Raw genomic sequence first — 23,371 nt, 5'->3', positions numbered from 1 at the left:
CGTTGCTTAGTAAAATTAAGGCTCTGAGCATTAGGGCGAAGTCTTATTTTTAACTCAGTTTTATGTAAAGAATTTTATTTTCTAGTAAAATTTTCTAAAGGGAATTGAATCAAAATTGATGCCTCCTTTGCATTCATGTATTTACATTACATTACATCATATGCATTAAAAGCCATAAAAGGATTCTAATTAATTAAAAATTATTTCAGTAATCTGGAAACCAACGAAAACCAACCAAGTACTCACCCCTACGGTACGAGGAAAAAAACCAAGACAATGGACAAAAGACTTGAGAAATTAGAGCAAATGCAAAAGGACATGCAGGAACAAATGCAGTCACAGATGCAAGAGCAGCTAGCCAAGATTCAGCAATAGATGAAAGATTAAATGATGGAATCCCAAAGAGAGATAATGTGTCATTTGTCCCAATTGCTGATGGGAAGGATGGATAAGGGAAAGAGTCCTATGGATAATGTCAGGGAAAATAATGAAGACCCTCAATATCCTCCTGGCTTCACTCCAACGCAAGTACCGACACAACCTGAGATTAATCTGCAGAGACCATCTGTTACGATCAGGCCTCAACAGATTCAGGCTGGAGCTTCGATACCAATGAATTTCCAAGCTGGCTCAGGCTCTAACCCTGTTAATAACCCGAATTATCCGCTTGTTCCTGATTTGGATGAAGTTGCAGAAGAAGAAAAGGCAACGATGGAATCACAAAAGCAATTAGAAGAGCGGTGTAAATGGTAGGAGGAGAAATTCAGAGCGATGGAAAGTGCTGATAGTCGTCATGGAATTGATGCTAAGGACTTGAGTTTGGTCCCAGACATGGTCCTTCCCCCCAAGTTCAAAATGCTGGAGTTTGAGAAGTACAATGGAACGAGCTGCCTTGAAGCTCATATTACCATGTTTTGCAGAAGAATGACTGGGTATGTTAACAATGATCAACTATTGATTCATTGCTTCTAAGACAGTTCAGTGGGGGCAGCATCTAAATGGTACAATTAGCTGAGTCGTACCAAAATTAGTTTGTGGAAAGATTTTGCCCAAGCGTTCATGAATCAGTACAGCCATGTGACGGATATGACTTTTGACAGGATTACTCTACAGAATATGGAGAAGAAACCAAATGAAAGTTTCAGACAATATGCGCAAAGATGGAGAGAAGTTGCCATAGAAGTTCAGTCACCGCTTTTAGAAAAAGAAACCACGATGCTCTTTATCAACACTTTGAAGGCCCCGTTCATTACACACATGTTGGGAAGCACCATAAAAAGCTTGTCAAATGTGGTAATGACTAGAGATATGATCGAGAATGCAATAAGAAGTGGAAAGATAGAGGCAAAGGAAAATACCAAAAGGTCAGACCCTCGAAAAAAGGAAAACAAGGTGAACAATACGAACATAGGGTACTCAAAATTATTTACCATTAATCAGCCAAGAGCAGCGACTACGGGAAGTCAAGGGTCCGACACAAAGTAAAATACTGAGAAGCTTCAATTTGCACCCATCCCAATGTCATATAAGGAGCTGTACCAAAGTTTATTCGATGCACATGTGGTGGCTCCTTTTTACCTAAAGCCATTACAACCTCCATACCCTAGGTGGTACGACGCAAACGCTCAATGTGACTACCATGCAGGAATTTCGGGGCATTCAATAGAAAACTGCACTGCCTTTAAGAAAGTAGTGGAAAGACTTATTAAAGTAGGTGTTGTGAAGTTTGATAATGCACCCAATGCAGAAAATCCATTACCTAATCATGCCGATGGCAGGGTAAACGCGATAAGTGGAAATATGGGGAAAAAGGTCAAGGCAGACATTAAAAAAGTGAAAACTCCTTTGAAATAGGTCTGGAAAGAGATGGCAAAAAGGGGATTAGTTATTTTGGATCCAAAAAGGAGGTACGAAGGGATAGAGAGCTATTGCGAATTCTATCATGAAGAGGGACATGAAATTCAAGAGTGTGAAGAGTTCAGAGTTCTGATTCAGAGCCTGATGGACAACAAGGAGATAGAGTTTTATGAAGAGGTCAAATAGGAGGGGTGGATATGCACGTCAGAGTCAACATTGAAGGGCCCAAAGGTCAATTATCCTGTGGTCATCATCTCACGCCCAGAAAATGAAGCGGGAATTCAAATGGCATCGAAGGTTATAATTCAGAAACCAGCAGTTTTCTCTTACGAGGATAATAAAAGGGTCCCATGGAGTTATGATTGTAATGTGACAATCCCGGGGAAGGAGAGTTCAGCTAAGGAGAATCAAGATATAGGTTCTCACACGCGTAGTGGAAGACGCTATGATTTGGTGAATACCCGACCAGAACCTATAAAAGGAAAAGCTTCGATAGCGGAACAAAAGAAAGGAAAAGCTGTTGAGTTTGAGTTGCCTGTTAATGAACCAGTGAACGAGGAGGAAGCTAAGGAATTCTTGAAATTTCTGAAACATAGTGAATATAGCGTGGTGGAATAGTTGTATAAACAACCAGCCCGCATATCTATACTAGCTTTACTCTTAAGTTCAGAGGTCCACCAAATAGCATTGATGAAAATGCTAAACGAGACATACATGACTAATGGTATCTCTGTCAATAAGTTGGATCGGATGGTTAATAACATAAGTGCTGATAATTTCATCTTCTTCAACGACGATGAAATACCACCAGGAGGTATGGGGTCCACTAAAGCTCTGCACATCACTACCAGATGCAAAGGATACATACTGCCAGCAGTCTTGATAGGCAATGGGTCGGCACTGAATGTATTGCCCTTGTCTACACTAAATAGATTACCTGTGGATAGCTCGCACATGAAGGGGTGCCAGAATATAGTACGGGCGTTCGATGGCACGGAAAGAAGAGTCGTGGAGAGAATAGAAATACCTTTGTTAATTGGCCCAACTACATATGAGGTGGACTTTTTAGTGATGGATATCAAACCCTTGTACAACTGCTTGTTAGGGAGACCTTGGATACATTTAGCAGGGGCAGTGCCTTCATCGCTACGTCAGAAGTTGAAGTTAGTATCAGAGGGTCGGTTGATAACGATAAATGCTGAAGAGGATATCATTGCAGTTGTAAGCAGTGATGCACCATATTTGGAGACAGATGATGAAGCAATTGAATGCTCATTTCGGTCCTTGGAGTTTGTGAATACAACATTCATCACTGAAGGGAGCAAGATTACAATGCCGAAATTATCCAAAACTACAAAAATAGTCTACAGTTGATGGTTGGAAAAGGAGCTTTACCAGGAAAGGGACTTAGGAGGAGTCTTCAGGGAAGAGTTGAAGTGCCTATGCTGAAAGAAAAATGTGACCGTTTTGGTTTGAGGTTCAAGCCAGATGCAAGACAAAGGAAGAAAGAATTAGAAAAAAAGGCAAGAGAGAAGAAGGGCACGTGTGAGTGGTGATAAAGTCAAGTGGGAACCCATAATAATCCCTCACATATCAAAGACCTTTGTATCGGGAGGGATTATTCATCCCGAACAGAGGACGTTAGAAAAGAAAGACATTGAAGAAATGTTGAAGGATATGCACGTCAATGCCATATTGGAAGAAGTGATTGAAGAGGGGACCTTGTTAGATATTCGTCCTTATGAAAGCGGGAGTGTTCTAGACAACTGGACTGTAGAAGACATTCCTGTAGTATTTAGAGCTTACTCAGAGTAATGTTCGAAACAATCTTGTTGCTTTAAGCCTAGAAGCAATGAGAATTTCTTTGTGAAATAGGATCATGTTCAAACATCGTTATTTCAATGAAGTATATTTTCGCTATCATTTGAGCAAATATTCTTTCATTCTTTCCACTAGTAATTGTTTTATTCTTTCCATCGGAATAATTATCTTAGTCCTTTTAGACTTTCTTCAATCATTCCTTCATAATCATACCATGCAAACAATAATTCTTAAGTTCATTCATTCTTTGCATATTTTTGTACCTATAATAGGTCCTAGGATATCAATGTCATGAGTGACGCTGTTACTGACTCAGGATCACTTTTTGAGCAAGACATGTGTTTAGAGGGATCTCAGGACTTTTAAGATGATAGAGATTGTGACTTATCTCGAGACTTGTTAAAGATGGTAGAACAAGAGGAAAAGCAAATTATGCCACATGAAGAGGCAGTAGAGGTGGTGACTTTGGAAGAAGGAAAAGTTGTAAGAATCAAAACGTGCATAACCGAAGAAACAAAGCGAGATCTTGTTCGGTTGCTTCAAGAATTTAAAGATGTCTTCACATGATCTTACCAAGATATGCCCGGGTTGAGCACTGATATTGTAGTACATCGCCTTCCCATAAAAGAAGATTGCAAGCCAATTCAGCAAAACTTCAAATAATGAAGCCCGAAGTCTTATTAAAAATAAAAGAAGAGGTTAGAAAGCAGTTTGACTCTGGATTTCTAAGGGTGGTAAAATACTCATAATGGGTAGCCAACATCATTCCCATCCCTAAAAAAAATGGAAAAGTATGAATGTTTGTAGACTACAGAGATTTGAATAAAGCTAACCTGAAAGATAATTTCCCACTGCCTCATATTGACACTCTAATGGACAACACGACAGGGCACTCACTGTTCTCCTTCATGGATGGTTTCTCCGGATACAACCAGATCAAGATGTATCCTGAAGACATGGAGGAGACCACATTTGTAACCATGTGGGGCATATTCTGCTACAAGGTGATGCCATTTGGACTAAAAAATACGGGGCCAACATATCAAAGGGCCATAGTAACCCTATTCCACGACATGATGCACAAAGAAATCGAAGTTTATGTCGATGATATGATCGCAAAGTCCTGAACAGAGAAGGAGCACGTACAAGTCCTAAGAAAATTGTTCTTAAGGTTGAAAAAATTCCAACTAAAGCTTAATCCAGCAAAGTGTACTTTCGGAGCTAGGTCCGGAAGGCTGCTAGGATTCGTGGTTAGTGAGAAAGGGATTGAGATCGACCGAGATAAAGTTAAAGCCATACAAGAGCTATCGTCGCCGCGTACCTAGAAAGAAGTTTGAGGTTTCCTAAGAAGATTAAATTACATCGCTCGGTTCATTTCATAACTAACCGAGAAATCTGACCCCATTTTCCGCCTCCTTAAGAAACACAACCCAGGTGTATGGGATGAAGAATGACAAAGGACTTTCGACAAGGTCAAGCATTACTTATCCAATGCTCCGATACTGGCACCACCTAACCCAGATAAGCCATTAATACTGTATTTGGTAGTATTTGAGAAGTCCATGGGATACGTGCTTGGCTAACATGATGAATCAGGAAGGAAAAAAAGAGCTATTTACTATCATAGTAAAAAGTTCACTGAATGTAAGAGAAGGCATCCGCCAATAGAAAAGTTGTGTTGTGCCCTGGTTTGGACAACCCGAAGGTTGAGGCAATATATGTTGTATCACACTACTTGGCTCATCTCAAAACTGGACCCTTTGAAGTACATGATGGAGTCAATGGCTTTGAATGGAAGGATGGCCCGATGGTAAATTCTGCTCTCTGAATTCGACAAAGTCTATGTGAACCAAAAAGTAGTAAAATGGAGTGTAATAGTAGATTTTCTAGCCAGTAAATCTTCAAAAGATTACGAGCCCTTGAACTTTGATTTCCCGAATGAGGAGATGTGTGTCGCGACCACTGAAGAAGGTTCTCCAAAAGAACTTTCCTGGAAACTAAACTTTGATAGAGCCTCAAACGTCGTGGGTAATGGAATCGGAGAAGTCTTGGTATCTCCAAAGGGAGATCATTATCTATTTACTACTAAATTGGATTTTGATTGCACGAATAACATGGAAGAATATGAAGCGTGCATTATGGGTATCCATGCAGCCATAGAACGCAAGATTAAAGTGCTAGAGGTCTATAGAGATTCGGCGCTAGTGATTTATCAACTCAAAGGAGAATGGGAGACAAGAGATCCCAAGTTGATCGATTATCGAAAATTGGTCCTTGAATTGATTAAAGAGTTCGATGACATTACCTTCTACTACCTTCCACGGGACGAAAATCAGATGGCTGATGCTTTGGCTACCTTAGCTTCCATGATTAAGGTGAACAAACAAGAAGATATCAAACCCATCCAGATGAGCATTTATGAAACTCCAGCTCACTGTTCATTATTGAAGAAGATGAAGAAAAAGATGGTCACCCTTGGTATCACGATATATTGCAATATGTGAGGAATCGAGAGTACCCGGACCAGGCAACCGAGAATGATAAGAGGACGTTGAGAAGAATGGCCAGTGATTATGTCTTGGATGAGGAGATTCTATACAGAAGAAGAAATGATCAAGTGCTATTAAGATGCGTGGACACTGTAGAGGCTAAGAGAATCTTGGAAGAAGTCCATGAGGGCATCTGTGGGACACATGCTAATGGCTTCACAATGGCCAGACAAATTATACGATTCGGGTATTACTGGTCCACCATGGAAGGAGATTGTATCAATTACGCCAAGAGATGTCATAAATGCCAAATCTATGGAGACAAAATTCATGTGCCTCCTTCACCTCTTCATGTCATGACTTCTCCATGGCCTTTCTCTATGTGGGGTATGGATGTGATTGGACCAATATCGCCGAAAGCTTCTAATGGGCATCAGTTCATCTTCGTGGTTATTGACTACTTCACCAAATGGGTAGAGGCCGCTTCATATGCCAATGTTACAAAATCGGCAATGGGCAAATTCCTGAAAAAGAAGATTATATGTCGGTATGGAATGTCAGAGAGGATCATATCTGACAACGCATTAAACTTGAACAATAGTATGATAGCGGAGGTCTGCAGTCAGTTCAAGATCAGACACCATAATTAGTCACTGTATTGCCCAAAAATGAATGGGGAAGTGGAGACAACCAATAAAAACATTAAGAAAATTATGGGGAAGATGACTGAGACCTACAAAGATAGGCATGATAAGTTACCATTTGCCCTCTTTGCTTATCGAACATCAGTCAGAACCTCTACCGAGGCAATGCCTTTCTCTTTGGTCTATAGAATGGAAGCGGTTTTGCCAATTGAAGCCGAGGTCCCGTCCCTTCAAGTGTTGTCAGAGTTGAAGTTAGATGAAGCAGAATGAATACAGTCTCGATATGACCAGTTGAATTTGATTGAAGAGAAAAGGCTAAGAGCTATTCAGCATGGTCAGAAGTATCAAAAAAGAATGAAGCGGGCTTATGACAAAAAGGTTCGCCCTAGAGAGTTTCATGAGGGAAATCTAGTTCTGAAAAAGATTTTCTTATACAAAAGGATTTTAGAGGAAAATGGATGCCCAATTAAGAGGGGCCTTATGTGGTGAAGAGAGCTTTCTCCAGAGGAGTATTAATCCTAGCCGAAATGAATGGAAAAAAGTTGCCCAATCCTGTGAATTCGGATTCAGTCAAAAAGTATTACACTTAAAGAGGGAAAGAGGCCGTAGTGAAAATCCGTAAAAGGCGCTTTGGGACCTTCCTAAAAAAAAAGGAAAGGCCAAGGTGAAAACCCTCAAAGGGTGCCTTTAGACCAAAGGGGGTTTGAGTTGAAAACCTGAAAAGGGCGGCTCAGATGTTGATCAAAGATGAGAAAGGTGATGGTCTTGCTATACCTGAATTGACAAGGGAAAGGGTATGCCGCATCTTGGGGCATTGACAAAGCACTTCTTATCTTCTAAACACATGTCGGGCTCAAAATGGTCTTCAGGAAGTTCGTACAGAGAAACTCAGACTGCGATATCAAGGGCACCTATTCTTTACCTTGTTTATAATAAATTAGCTATCTTTGAAATATTTTTCTTTTCAAGATATGCATCCCTAATAGACTTTCATTTTTTATCTTTGATAATTTACTCATTTCAAGATTATGGCCTAATTAAATTCCATTCTTATCCATTGCTATGATTTGTTTCAAGCATGTTGCATTAAGATAATGATTAATGGACTAATAATACTTTCATAAAAGGAGTTTCGTATATTACTTTGGAAAGCTTCTAAACAATACAAGAATCTAAAACGAAACTGTTATTTAGAACTTATCAAGCTTAAGAAAATATTTGAGTGGGAATGGTTTAAGTTGAGGCCATCTCTTTGGATTTTTGGTCCAAAACGGTGATTGAACAAAAAAACGGGATACTACATCAATGGTACAATTTCAATGGAAAATGATTAGTATAAAAGAAGGTCATTCTCGAGAAAAGAAAAACAGGCACGCACATTTGGCCGTGACACCTGAGGAATGGTGTAACAGACCAAATTGATAGGGGAAAATTCGGATCCTACACCCGTGAGTTGTAGTGGGGTGGATAGGAGAGACTGCAGGTTCTATCTCTCTAAAGATGCAGTAGAGAAAACCAGTTGATCAAACAGTGATTTTTTGCCAAAGATGCCAGCCGAGCAAAGAAGACAAGATAACACATTAGTGGCAGAACCTTGATAAACAACGAGCAATGACAATCCAAATATTAAAAAGGGATCATTCTCACGACATTCTGCATTCATGCAAATATCATACACACCTAGTTAAGAGCATTCGATTCATTCTGATCAAAGCATCCTAATCATTCGGCATAAACATAGTCCCATAAAATCGATTCTACAGGTCATGTTCCCCAGAGAGTGGCGTAACAGACCGGTGAAACCATAAATATCATACCGCTGAAATTGCAGTAGATCAATTAAGTTATCATAGCAAACCTCATCTCTCTGAAGTTGCAGTAGAGTGGGTTGAAGTAGGAAATCTCATATTCCTAAAGTTACATTGGAGCAAACTGAAGATAGCAGATCTTGTCTTGCTGGAGTTGCAATGGAACAGATCGAAGTCGCAATCCTTATCTCTCTGAAGTTGCAGTAGAGCAGGATAAAATTACCCAAGTCTTATCTCCCTAAAGTTGAATTGGAGCAGACTGAAGTTAGCAGATCTTACCTTGAAGTTGCAGTGGAGCAGATCGAAGTCACAATTCTTATCTCCCTGAAGTTGTAGTGGAGCAGACTGAAGTTAGCAGATCTTATCTCCCTGAAGTTACAGTGGAACAGATCGAAGTCACAGTCCTTATCTCTCTAAAGTTGCAGTAGAGCAGGATAAAAACACATAAATCTCCTCTCCTTGAAATTACGTCGGAGCGGGTCAAAGCACCAATTCCTATACCTCTGAAGATACAGTGGATCGGAGCGAGGTTATTTAAAGAAGAAGAAATGAAGCGCCAAGAATCAGCGGGTCCAGGCAAAATTGGCCCTTTTATAGTCTTTCCTCCATTCTCATTACACAAAAATGAGTAAAGACGGGCAGCTGTAATAGGCTAATTTTGGCCCAGATTAAAAATAATAAATAAAACCAAATTATAAAGTCCAAATCTTTTAAATAGTCCATTTACAGACATTGACTAGTTACCTAGACCCAAAACCCAAAGCCCGAAGTTCAAATCAGACAGCCCAAATCCAATTACATCAGCCCAAGACCTAAAAATACATGGCCCAATGGCGAAAACCTAGACCTAGGTTCGACCAAACAGAAGCCTAGGGTTTCTCTCGCGCCGCTCCCCCTACGTACGGCCTCCACTGCGCCTCCGTACGCCTGCGCACGGCCTCTGTACGCGCGCCACGCACACCGTGTAGCTTCAAACAGACAAGGGAACAACAGCAAATAGAAAAAGAAAATAGAAAAACTTGCATTTTTTATTTATTTATTCCATCGGCTATAAAGCCTAAGACAGAAGGAATGTATTATTTTTACGCAATACAAAGCAATCAAATAGAAAGAAAACAAAGAAGGTGATTTCCGCTTTTGATTTCTATACTCTTTTTTCTTTTCTTCTTTCTTTTTATTGGCATTTACTCAAATTCTTCATCATTGCATTTAGAAAATAAAAGAAAAGGGATAAGATAAATTTTACCTTGCAAATAGGCCGTAGATCTCTTTTGGCTTTGTCGAAATTGAAGTTAAAATGAAATTTCGACGCTAAAAAACGTCCTTCAAGGCATGAAAGTACTGATCGTCGTTTAGGGAGGTGAATCGGTGCTTGAAGAAGAGGGCTAGGGTTCGGCTGAATAGGATGAAATGGAGAGGCTAGGGTTGCTTTGTTGGTTCGGCTGAATAAAGGCCTTAGTTGGCCTTTATAAAGAAGCAAAAACGGTGTTGTTTAACCATCTTCAATGGTTTAAAACGACGTCATCTGGAGCCAACCCAACCCGATCCGGTCCTTCGCCCCTAGGACCGCGCATTTTTGCGGTGAGGGGATATTTACACAATAGGTCCTCCCCTTTCGCATGTGCATTTAATTGCACCTTATCTGCTTTGCTTTGTTTTTTTAAATTAGCTCTTTAATTTGTGTGCGTTTGCATTTTAGTTCACAGTACAGCGCAATATTTTGGTCTCGAGGATATTTATATTTCTTGTCCTCATACATTGGCGCGCATTACACATTAATCCTATTTACGATTGTTTATTTGTAAATTATCCCTTTTATTTTGGGGTTCAATTTTCATTTGGTCTTTCATTTACATAATTTGCTATTTCAAAATGCGTTTAATATTTTATATGTGTTGATCTATTTTAGTAACTTTGTTTGTTTTATTTGTACGATTAGTTTGAAGTTTCTTTCATCATATTATTTTAACATTTTGTACAATATTTCTTCGAATATTCTATATATGTTTGTACATATACTATTTCAATCGAGGTTTTAATTTTTAAATACTTATTGTTCTAAAGTTCTTAATATTTTTATATATGTGATGAAATGCTTTAATAACTCTACCTTGTTTTTATAAAATCACTATTTTGAAGCTCTTTTCATATAATATTATTCGACATTTTATATAGTATTTTCGTTTAAATGTTTTTATGTAGATTGGTACATATTAGACTCATATTTAATTCCATGCTATTTTTATATATAATTACCTCTAAATTTATTTATATATATTTTTTAAATCTATTGTGTGCATAATTTATTCTCTAAGATTACGTTTTACTATTCTTTCATATTTTATGTATTATTTAAATTCTCATTCATTGTGTGTATATATTGTCAATTTTAAACAAACATTTTTTTAACATTTTGCATATTATTTGATTCAAATGTCTTCTTTTTGCAACACTTATTTTAAAAAATTCTGTATATATTCTTAGTTTTCTTTTTTTTTTTTAAAAAAAATGGTTATTTCAAGTTCTAGCATGTGTTGTTTGCTCATCAATGCATTTTCTTAAATTGTTTTGTATCATATTAGTTTTATGTTGTATGTGTGTTAACTGTTTTATTATTTCATGTATATCTGTTGCACATCAATTTTTTTGCATTATTAAATCAATCATTGTTCATCCATACTTGTAAATTTGGTTATGTTGTCCAGTGATTAGTTATATTTTATTGTTTGTTTTGCCGATTGGTTCCTCAAATTTATATTATCTTCATTCACCAAGTATAGTACTTTACTTGTGCATATTGTTCCATGTTTATAATTTCACTTTTTGTTTACAAATACTACTTTGTAATTTGCAACTTTTGTTTTAAGATTAATTATTCCATTTTATTTCAAGTCAAATTAATGCGTTTTAAGCTGGTTTTACAATTATTCATTTGAAAATTTCCTAAAACGAAGGCAATGTTTGATGTTTGGCAATTCGGGGAATCATGCCCTATCGTGCTGGGTTTCGATTTCTCGTTTGCTCAAAATGATCGAATATTCCTTTAGAATTTCACCCGCGTTTTCTAAATTCTAAAGCAAGACAATGTTCAATGTTTGGAAATTCGAGGAATCGTGCCCTACCGTGCTGGGTTTCGGTTTTTCGTTGGACTAAATAATTGGGCATCCTTTTGTAATTTTCAACATATAAACTTTTGGGAGTCAAAAATTTACCGTGTTTTCGAGGGTATAAAGAATCGTGTCCTATCGTGCTAGATGTGATGTTGTATTCCTTCGAAACAAGAGGATTTTGACAACCAACTTAAGCCAGTCAAAAGTTTTAAAAGGAACCATATTTCAAAAATATGCTTTAAATCTTAGACATAAGGACAGTACTTAATCAATTTGGTACCAATTTTGAGCGTAGTAAGGGTGCTAATCCTTCCTCATATGTAACCGGCTCCCGAACCCGTTTTCTCAAATTTATGTAGGCCAAAATCGATTTAAATAAAGCAAAATGTTTTACTAGGTGACCTAATCACACCTAAACAAAAAGGATTGGTGGCGACTCCACGATTTGTTTTAAAAAGTCGATTCCCGTTTTTCTTCAAAAACAAAAAAAATGGTTTCGACAGATACCATGGCAACGTGACATGAAAAGAATAAGACCATGGTTGAGAGATACCATGGCAACATGACGGGAAATGAATAAGACCATGGTTGAAAGATACCATGGCAGCGTGACATGAAATGAATAAGACCATGGTTGAAAGATACCATGGCAACGTGACATGAAAAGAATAAGACCATGGTTGAAAGATACCATGGCAACATGATAGAAAATGAGTAAGACCATAGTTGAAAGACACTATGGCATCATGTCGAAGATAAATAAGATCGTGGATGGGAGACGCTATGACATCTGTTGAACAATTGATATTCAGGTAATATGTATCAGATGACGAATGGTTATATGAAATGGTTGTGTGAAATGTTTACAAGAACTGGTCATATGGAAATATATGTACAAAATAGTTGTATGAAATAATTATGAAGATAGATAAATGAAATAAGTATAAGTACATGGAATATAATTTATGTTAAGTTTGATATAAACTATTACCGGAATAAATATACATAAAATATATAGAAATGATGGAGCATGAATATTGATATAATGAAATGAATGATATATACTTCTGAAGAAACGGTAAGAGAATGATATGTTTCACGACATGTACATATATGATTATCTTTGATATGTTGATACAAGAAAATTATGTAGGTAAAGACAATTATTAAACTCAAGTGTGACATGTCAAGAAAATACGTATATTAATGTTGAATTTATATGAAATATGTACTCGTATACTAACAATGTTGTTGTTTGATGCTTATACAAACTGTTGATTGAATAGTAATATATTTATTTATATGATACATTGAATCTGTAAGTATTTAATTAAATTTTTTAGGTGATCTACAAATTCTAGTAATGCTCTGAAACCCTGTTTTAATGTCAGATACGGGTTAAGGGTGTTACAGAAAATGAAAACCCATCCATCCAGCCAATACACCTCACTGTCCCCTGATCACACCGTAAAAGAGTTGTTAAAGCTCATCCAACCAATCACACCAATTAGGACCTCGAAAGGCCCATCCAACCCTACACATCAAATATGTGGACTAAGCCATTCAGATAATAACACGCATCAGAGTTAGCGTATGTGCTGTACAGTGCAATGCAGTAATCTGCTGTACAGTCCTGTTGTAGTTATACTGCAAGATCAGATAATTGTATGCAGCAAAGCTGACACATACACAATACAGTATGATAAATCGTCATACGAATATAATGCAGTAAAATTGCCAGATCATATCAGAATCAGTCTCCCTTCTCTTCACAATCCCACCCAAAATCCTTTACTTTTATGTAAATGTATGCATACATACAGATTCAAAGCACATAGACACTTAAACAGACAGACAGATAGAACAGATATGCAACACACCCTACAGATCAGATTCAGAATCATACACTACGCACACAATCATCACAGATATCAAGTCTTAAGCACCCTCACTAAACTTAGCTAAGGGTCGGAGCACATGCAAATACATTTTCGGATCAGAAACGCATTCGGAAGCAATATAAGTGCCTAGGGACCACGCGCCTGTGTGCTCTGGCCGTGTGGAGCTGCCTAGGCCGTGTGGGAGGTCAAAAGCCTGTGTAAAAAGGGGCACACAGTCATGTGGCAGAGGCACCCACCAGTGTGAAGAGGGGCACACGGCTGTGGGACTAAGGCACACGCCCGTGTGGACAAGGGACATGGCCGTGTAACTCTCTGTGCATTTACACTAAATTTGAGTACAGTGCTGACACGAGGGTGTGAGGGTCTCACAAGCCCATGTGCCCACCAGACTCTGCCGTGTGTTCAAGACACACGCCTGTATAGGATCCCTAAATCCCTAAATTAGTCACACGACCGTGTGATACCAAAACCCTCAAACCCTAGTTCCCAAAGTTACACGCCCGAGCTCAAAGGACATGGCCGTGTAAAAATCTACTATTTTCCCCAAGTCGACCACACGGCCACGTGGCCAAGTCGCGTGGCACCAAATCTTACCTGAAAACCCTCCCTAATTCCACACAGCCGTGTGAACAAGCACACGCTCGTGTGGCCGCCCCTGTGGTCACGAAACCACCCTAAAATAGCCTGCAAAACGTGGATTTCACCCTCAAACACTCCCTATCCCCATTAAGATCAACACATACTACAGTAACTCGAATTTGATACAATTTAGTATCCAATTCACATTACAATGACCCCATAATCGAAACCCACACATAAAACTTTCCCAAATTAAACAATTCAAAAATAGAGTTGAAGAGTTTCGAACCCACACCTATTTTGATAATCGAAAATGTCTTGATGCTGACTTGATGACAATGAAAAAAACAAAGCTCTACCTAAACCACCACACCACCAATTCAAAAAGAAAGAAGCTAAGAAAAGAAACAAAAGGCAAAAAGAAAGAAGGAAATAAAACGTGAAAAAGAAAAGAAAAATAATAACCATAGAAATAAAAACAAAACAAAAATACAATAATTAATTAAAAATATTCACTTAAAACAAAACAAAATAAATTGCTTCTCCAAAAATGCACCCTCAAAGATTCGAACCCAGATCCTTGAGGCAAACTAACACACAACCAACCACTAGACTAGCAAGCCCATTCTAACACTTAGACGCGCCACTAAACTCAATAGCACCAGCAACTCACTGACTTTAACCCTAAAACCCAAAACTTCTAACCCCAAAATTCGGGGCATTACAAAGCTTTAGAGAGTATTATAATTTTCTAATGGTCAAATCAGTCTTTCAAATTATTACGCAATTCAATAGTCAAGAGGATTTTTTGTAATTAGGTATTCCACTTTTAATCCTTCATTTAGATGATGTTGGACAAAAACAATGGTTTTTTATTAAACCAAGCTTTATTTGATAAAAGATTTTGATATAACAAATTGAAGTATTTTTGAATATAAGTTAAAATAGACAAAATGATTTTTAAGTTTGAAGTCTAAGAAATGAAACTTTGAATATTTTCATTAAACTCTTAGAAAATTTTGAAATAATTTTAAAATCAAGTGAAAATGATTTTAACCAATTCAAAATGATTTCAATCAAGTTAAAATTATTTTAACACATCAAAATGATTTTCAAACAAGTTAGAATTGCTCCAAGCCAGAAAGTATCGATACCATTTGCCCAAGTGTCAATATTTTTGGAATTATTGATACCCTTAGAAAAATCGAGACCAAACATGCATTCTGTTTTCAAGAACCCTAGAAATTATCGATACCATTTTTCGATTATCGATACTTTTCTAAAAGTAATCGATACCTTACTTAAAAATGATACCAAAATAGCATTCTATTTCTTTTAAACCCTACAAAGTATCGATCTAGTATCGATACCTATTTCAAAAAGTATCGATAAATTTTTTTTGGCATTGATTAATAAATTCCAACGGTCACTAAATCAGCATTTATTAAAAAAAATCTATACCCTTTTATTTGGTATCGATACCTACAATTGCAAGTGAAATAAATGTTCTGGTTTTATATCCCCAATGACCATATTCACTACACCAACAACTTCAACGGTTGGAAATCTATTAGGGGGTATAAATACCATCCTCCAAAGAATTACAACATTGAGAAAAGTACTTTCAAGCAAAAATCATCAATCAAACAACCTTAGAGCTTAATACTTTCACATTTTTCTTACATACACTTATGAGCTTAATCTCTATTCTCTTTCTCAAGTGCTTTTTTATTGTATTTGAGTTTCATTTTGCAAACAACTTAATCTTGTAATGATTGTTCCTTTGTTTGCTTATTTGTATCTCTTTGAGAGGATTTGTAACTTAAGATTTAGGTTAAAAATCTTAAGGATTTGTAAGGTTAAACCTTGTTTTCAAAGGGTGAGCAAATTAGTGAATTTGGGAAAATCCTTAGTGGTGTAAAGCTAAGGTAATAGAGTAGGCAATTGGGATCGAACCACTCTAAATTCTTTGTGTTCATTGTTTCTTTTTTTGTCTTTGCTTTCACTAAAATTTTTAAAGGCCAATTCTCCCCCTCTTGGCATTTTCGGTTTGTTCCATCGAGCTAACATTTTTGCTTTATCTATATACAAATTCAAATTCATTTATACTCACAAATCACGTATGGCTCTATTAGAAATAATCTAATAGGCAACATAGTTATTATATCAATAACATATGTTATGAAAGATATACATATTTAAGAAAAAAAATTCAAGTTGTTAATACTTCAATCTTATTCAAAGTCTTAGATCATAAATAAGCACACCATAGAATATATAAAACATAAATTCAAACTTAAATATGAAAAAAATAGCATCATTTTTAACTTTTTTTCATTAAAAATGTTGAAATCTCAAAATCTTTCAAGCACGCATAAAAAATTATATACTATAGGATTGTTGTAACACCCTCAATTTCGGGGCTAGAAATTTTAGGTTCAGAGAGAGAGGTGTGCTATTGTGTTTAGTAGTGCGTTTAAGTGGCAGAATAGGCTTGCTGGTCTAGTGGTTTATTGTGTGTTAATTTGTCTTTGGGTTTTAGGTTCGACCCATTGTGTGTACTTTTTGGAGGAATATTTTTATTCTATTTTGTTTGTTTTGTTTTAATTTAAAATATATAATTAATTAATTATTTATTTTTTCTTTCTCCTGGACATTCTCCTCTTCATTTTCTCTCTGTTTCTTTTCCTTTTGTTTCTCTTTTACTTTTTCTTTTAATTAATTCTCAAAAACGATTTTGTTGGCTAATTTCAGGAATTTCGCTCCTCCGTATTCTAGTTAGTGTCTTGGCATATCCGATTGCAATTTAGGTGTGGGTTTCTTATCTTTCTAATGTATTTTTGAATTCTTAGTTCGACTTCGTGAAAGTTGCCATTTTATACGTGTGTTCGTAAATCAATTATTTATGATGTGGTATCTCTGTTTTATGCTTAGAATTTATATGATTTAGTATAATTTTGAACTATCGAGGGTTAAAAAGTGTTTCGTGGGTGAAAGCACGTTTTTCAAGGCTATTTTAGGGTGGTTTAGTGACCACACGGGTGGCCACACAGGAGTGTACCGATTCACATAGCCGTGTGCAGTTAGGAATTTGGGTTTCCGGGTAAAATTTGGTGCCACAAAGCCTAGCCGCAAGTCCACGTGGTTGATTTAGGTATTTATGTTGATTTGCACATGGTCGTGTCCCTTGGGCACACGGGCATGTGTATTTGGGAATTAGGGCTTAAGTGTTTTAGCGCCATACAGTTGTGCGACTAATTTGGGGATCTAGGGATCCCACACGGGCGTGTGTTTTGGACACACGGTTGTGTCTGGTGGGCACATAGGCGTGTGAGACCCTCACACAGCTGTGTCTGCCCTATACTCTATTTTAGCACAATTGGATAGTGAGTTACACAATCTATTCACACGGTCATGTCCCTGTTTCACATGGACATATGCCTCTGCCACTCGGTCATGTGACTCCTTCCACACGGGCATTTTGACCCCCACACGGATGGGACACACGGGCATGTGATTCTAAGTCACTTATTTGGTTCTATATATGATTTTTATCTAAGAATGTGTCTGTGTATGTTTTGTCCATGGCTGAACTTTAGTGAGGATGGCTAAGATTTCTGATCTGGGCTTTGGCTTACGTGTTATTTGCAACTAAGATGTGAGATATTTGACTTTGAGTCCGGTTTGCTGGGTGTGTGTGCATATCTGCTTCTGTCTAATTGTCTGTTAACGTGTTCATTATTTCTGTGGGTTTGAATGCATACATGCACTTGCATTAAGTATTCTGGGTTTGGTTGTGAGAGAAGAAAGACTGTTTCTGTTCTGATCTAGCAGTTTAACTGCAAGCTTATTTGTACAGCAGTTTACCGCACTGTATCGCACGTACGTCAGATTTGCTATATACCATTATTTGATTTGGCAGTTTAAATTGCATTATGACTGTACAGCGGACTACCGCATTACACTATACTGCATATACGCCAGCTCTACTGCGTATTAATATCTGAGTGGCTTAGTCCACATACATGGTGTGTAGGGTTGGATGGGCCTTTCAACGTCCTACGTGATGTGTTTTGGTTGGATGAGCTTAATTGGCTCTTATGGGGTGTGATTAGGGGACAGAGAGGTGTGTTGACTGGATGGGTGGGCCTTTTTGCTTGACTGCATTTCATACACATCTGTTTAAGTGATCTGGGTGCAAGCTTATCTGACTGTATTTTGTCTGACTGTATGTGACTTGGCGTGCTTGAGTTGTTACGTTCTGTTGGGACGTTGGTTCCAAGTATGCTTTTTTACTTTGTGAGTGTCCGTGAGTCAATTGCGCTCTGGAATTGAGTTCTGTAATTCTGTTTCAAGTCTCGTTTTAAACTCATACTGAGCTCGTTTAGCTCACCCCCTTAGTGTTTTTTCTTGAAGGTACACTCAGTTTCGGTAGCTGGACTCGGTATGAAGAAGTCTCGGACAGTTTCTGTTGAAAATAATTTATCAGTTATCTTTTCAGCTTTCGTTTGGTTTACCATTTTGATTTGTAGGATTTTATAAAAATTCTGGTACAAGTTCTGTTTGAAAATTACCGCTCGTACATTTTATTTCATTTATATATTAAGCTTAACTGTAATTCTTTTGTTTGAAAGCCAACGTTAAATTGTTTTCGGTTTGTCAAACTTAAAATGTAGTAGTTTTTTCTACGATCACTTCGATGATCAATGTAACCCTCGAAATTCTATCTAAACTTTTAGGTCGGATTTAAGGTGTTACAATTGTTGCTTCAACAAGGACGTTGTACCTCTCAATTGCTTGTTCTCTAACCAAATATTGGATACTATCAAGCAAGCTCGTGCTAATAACATATTATGAAATAATAATAATACAAAGAACACAACAATAATAGATGAGAGTAAGGGGGATTTCTATTACATTTCTCTTCTTTTTCATCATCATTAGAAGGAGTATACTCTTATATAAAGAGATTAGACTGCTCATTTTCTAATACATAAATAGAAAAGGGGTTACAAGGAGATGAAAAGTTAAGAGTTAAGGAAGATGAAGGGTGAAAGGTTAATTATAATGAAAATCCACATAATAGCATTCATAACACTAATTATTTTTTTTTAATTAATTTGGATGTTGTATAATTTTATAGTTACCTATCTTTATGATTGTATTTTTATTTGTTCTAAAAGTATTATTTTGATTATATTTACATATTTTTACCATTGTTAAGTAAAGCTATATTCAAAAATAAATATTATCATGAGTAAGGGTTAAGAGGTTGTTCAAATTTAAATATGTAATCTGAGGGTTAAGAGCTCGGAGCTTTCGCTCGTTGACACCAACAAGAAATCATCACCCCTTTTGCTGGCCAAATTAACACCAATTATATCTTCCTTGTTGCTCTCAGTAGCCTTTTTATTTTGCAGTTTGTAACAATCTACTTTGACGTGACTTAACTTTTTACAATAGCGGCATCTCTTGTCTTACTTCCTTGATGCTACCAAAACAGAGGCTTGCCTATTTGCCTTGCTATCCAAACCAAACTCATTTTCAAGTTTGTCTTTACTCAACAAAGGACACTTCACATACTCAAATGGGAGATTATCCCTACAATAAATCAAGATTTCCCTGAAAGATTTGTATGAAGTGGGTAACGAGCACAATAATAGAATAGCCTAATCTTCATCGTCAATCTGAACCTCAACGTTATTTAAATCATTCAAGAGAGTAATAAATTAACTGATATAATCTCTAAGAAGCTCATCTTTGTTCATGCGAAACGTCATTAGACGTTTTAACACTAAACTATTGGCCAAAGACTTAGTTGCATAAAGGGTTTCTAACCTTTTCCACAAGGCGAATGCGATTTTTTCCATCAATACCTCATGCAATTCCCTATTTATGAGGCACAAGTGGATTGCAGACAAGGCCTTTTCATCAAACTTCTCCTATTCTGATTGATCTAGATTCTTAAGCTTTTTCTCGATAACGACCTTTTTCAGGCCAGCATGGACAAGAATTGGCATCATCTGAACTTGCCATAGATTGAAATTTGTTACACCATTGAACTTCTTAATGTCAAACCTTATTGCTTCCATATTTGAACAGGATGATCTTGGGAAATAAAAATAGCTCTGATACCAGTTTATTAGGGATAAATCCGGTTAAGCAGCAAATAAGTAAAATAACGAAGAAATTAAAAAAATCGAACACAAATATTTTACATGGAAAACCTTTTGATGATGATAAAAAACTATGAGTAAAGATAATTTTACTAAAACGGAAAAAGAATGAAGAGTACAAAAGATGGAGATAAAACTAAACCCTGAAACCCGGAAAATAAAAACTTTCAAAACGTAAATACAAAATTCTCTGAAAGCTTGTAAAAGAAAATATCTAAATGTGTTATGGGTTTTGTCACTTTTTCTAAGGTTGTAAAAGAGTCATTTATAGGCTAAATTCATATGTCAAATAATAATAAAATAATCTACACTAATCAGACTTTGATTGAAATAAATAATTAGAGTTTAACTAGAAGAAGAAAATCAAGAAAATTGGATGAAACATCACCACGTGGCTTATCGGTTCATCGCGACGTCGTCTCTTGCTTCGCCATTTAAAAGTCGTCGCGTCGTCGAGACGAGAAGCTCCTTCTCATTGTGACATCATAGCCTGATTGTGCCCAAATTTGACCGAAATGCAAGATATACACAACAGATCTCAACTAAATAATCAAAGAACTCACTCTTCAAGTTGGTTTTTACTTACAAAAAAAAAATCTCTCCTAATAACAATACACTCAGTAAAAAAAGAAATTGTGATGAATTTCTCGGTTCTACACAAAGTCGGGGAAGAGAGCTAACCATTTTATCAAAATTTAAGAAGAAACTTTATGAGCTTTATGTTAAGAATTAATATATGGTCTAATTTATAAGATTACCACACAATATATCTATTTTAAACTTTGGGAATAAAATTATATATTAAAGAATATATATATATATATATATAAATTTACATTTTAATACATTCACTAATTATTTTATATTATTTCTTTAACTATTGGTTATTTTGCTTTATGTTTTGAAAAAAAAAAGTTAGCATTTTAATATTTTATATCAACTAATTGCTTTTTTAAAATTAAATATGTTAATATTTAGTTTAATCACCCAAAATGTAATATTTTACTTATGAAATATCATTAAAACTAAAAAAATATTAACTTGTAATGACTATTCATCTAAGTTTTACATTGTTAATCTTATAAGCATTTTTTTTATTCTTTTGGAATAATATATATTGAAAAATATAAATTGTAGTAATTAGTATTATTTTGAGGTATACATATATATAATGCAATAATATTCTAAACCCTAATAAAAATGTTAAAAAAAATTAACAAAAATACATTATATTATTACCTTATATACCAGGATGTGCCCCACAAATCAAGTGAATAATTATAGTACACATTGATACCTGCACAACAAAAACTTATTTGTGAATTTAAAGCATTTTTATTAAAAAACTTATTTTTAAAATAAAACATTTTTAATTTGACAAGCTTTTAAATTTTTTTATTTATTATATTGCTCTTAATAAGAAAATCTAAGAATTGATATATTTAAAAGGAAGATTTAAATTATTATATTTGTAGTAATAATATGAAAAATTGTGAAGGTTTATGTCAGCAATCCACAATTCTAGAACCAAAAATTTAAAGTTTGTGTGGTCAAATATTTTACATGATAATTTTACAATTTTTTTAATAAATGGTCAACGACGACTAAAATGATTAATTTTATAGTTTTTCCACACCTTCTATTTTACATATAAAATTCTTTTTCATTCTAATATTTCCAAACAATCGTTTAACATGCTAAGATTGCACTAAACTATACATATTAAAGATATAAAACATTGACATCATGAATTCTTTTTTAAATTATTATTATTATTATTATTTTGATACTTAATTTAAGTTTATTTTAAATATTAATTTTTTTTAATTTATATAAACTATCAAATTTTAAACATTAAAAATTTATATTATTTTGTTTTTACTTTCTTAATCATCCAATATTAAAATTGATACATACAGAAAAACCTATTGCCATCTTTTTTGGCCATCAATCAAACCTTAATTCCACTTTCCAGAGTTACTTTTATCAATTCCAAAGTTTTTAATTCAGTAAGAAATTGATTTATACTTTTTTTTAATTTTAATTCTTGTGATTTAAAAACCATTTCTCCCTTTCTTTTTATTAACCATCATTATCATTGTTTAATTTTATAAAAAGAAGTTATTTAGTTTTTAATTTTTATTTGTTATTTTTAGTTTTTAATTTTGTAATATTTGAGAAATCATCCTAAAAAGAATAAAAAATTTAACATTTATTAATTTTACTAACGTAGCATATATATGAATTGTCACATGAATATCACATAAACAATTAATTAATTTTTTAAAATTTAACTATTATAACAAATAATTGTTATAAAAAGAAAAGGGAGAATATAGAATAAGAGGGAGGTGGTGTGGCGAACAAGCATTAGGGGTAGAGATTAGGGTGAGTATTCAATTAAATAAAAAATTTTCAAGTTAGTCGAATTGACGAATCTTATTTTAACAGCTGAACTCAATTTGAATTTTTTTTGAATCGAGTCAACAAATTTCAAGTCGAGTTAACAATCCTATTATTTATACTCAATGTTGAATTTACATTGACCGAATATTTAATTAGTAGACAAAGTATAAGATTATTTAACTACATAAACAATACCATGGTTTTGCTTTTAACTTAATGGGTAATCATTTATCAAAACGACATAATTTTGCCTTTATTTATTCGAATTTTCGAATAACTCGATTGTGTAATTCATATTCGAGTTAAATAAAAAATTTTAATTTTTTATTCAAATTGATCTGAATAACTCAATTAACTCAAACTATTTAATTCAAAATTTAAAATTTTTATCGAATTTTTCGAATCGAATTAGATTTTACTCCCCCTTAATAGAGACCGAAGAAAATATTTAGGGATGAAGAGTTTTTTGACCAAAATAATTTTTAGAAATTTTAAAAATGTAAAATCAATCTTGTTTAGCGATTCACCTAATTAAAGTATATTTTTAAATTTATGATTGAGATTGATAAAATCAATTTTG

Source organism: Gossypium hirsutum, chromosome A11, assembly GCF_007990345.1.
Source record: "Gossypium hirsutum isolate 1008001.06 chromosome A11, Gossypium_hirsutum_v2.1, whole genome shotgun sequence".
NCBI classification, from domain to species: Eukaryota; Viridiplantae; Streptophyta; class Magnoliopsida; order Malvales; family Malvaceae; genus Gossypium; species Gossypium hirsutum.
The sequence above is the reverse complement of the archived record's forward strand: the minus strand, read 5'-3'. Positions refer to the sequence as shown.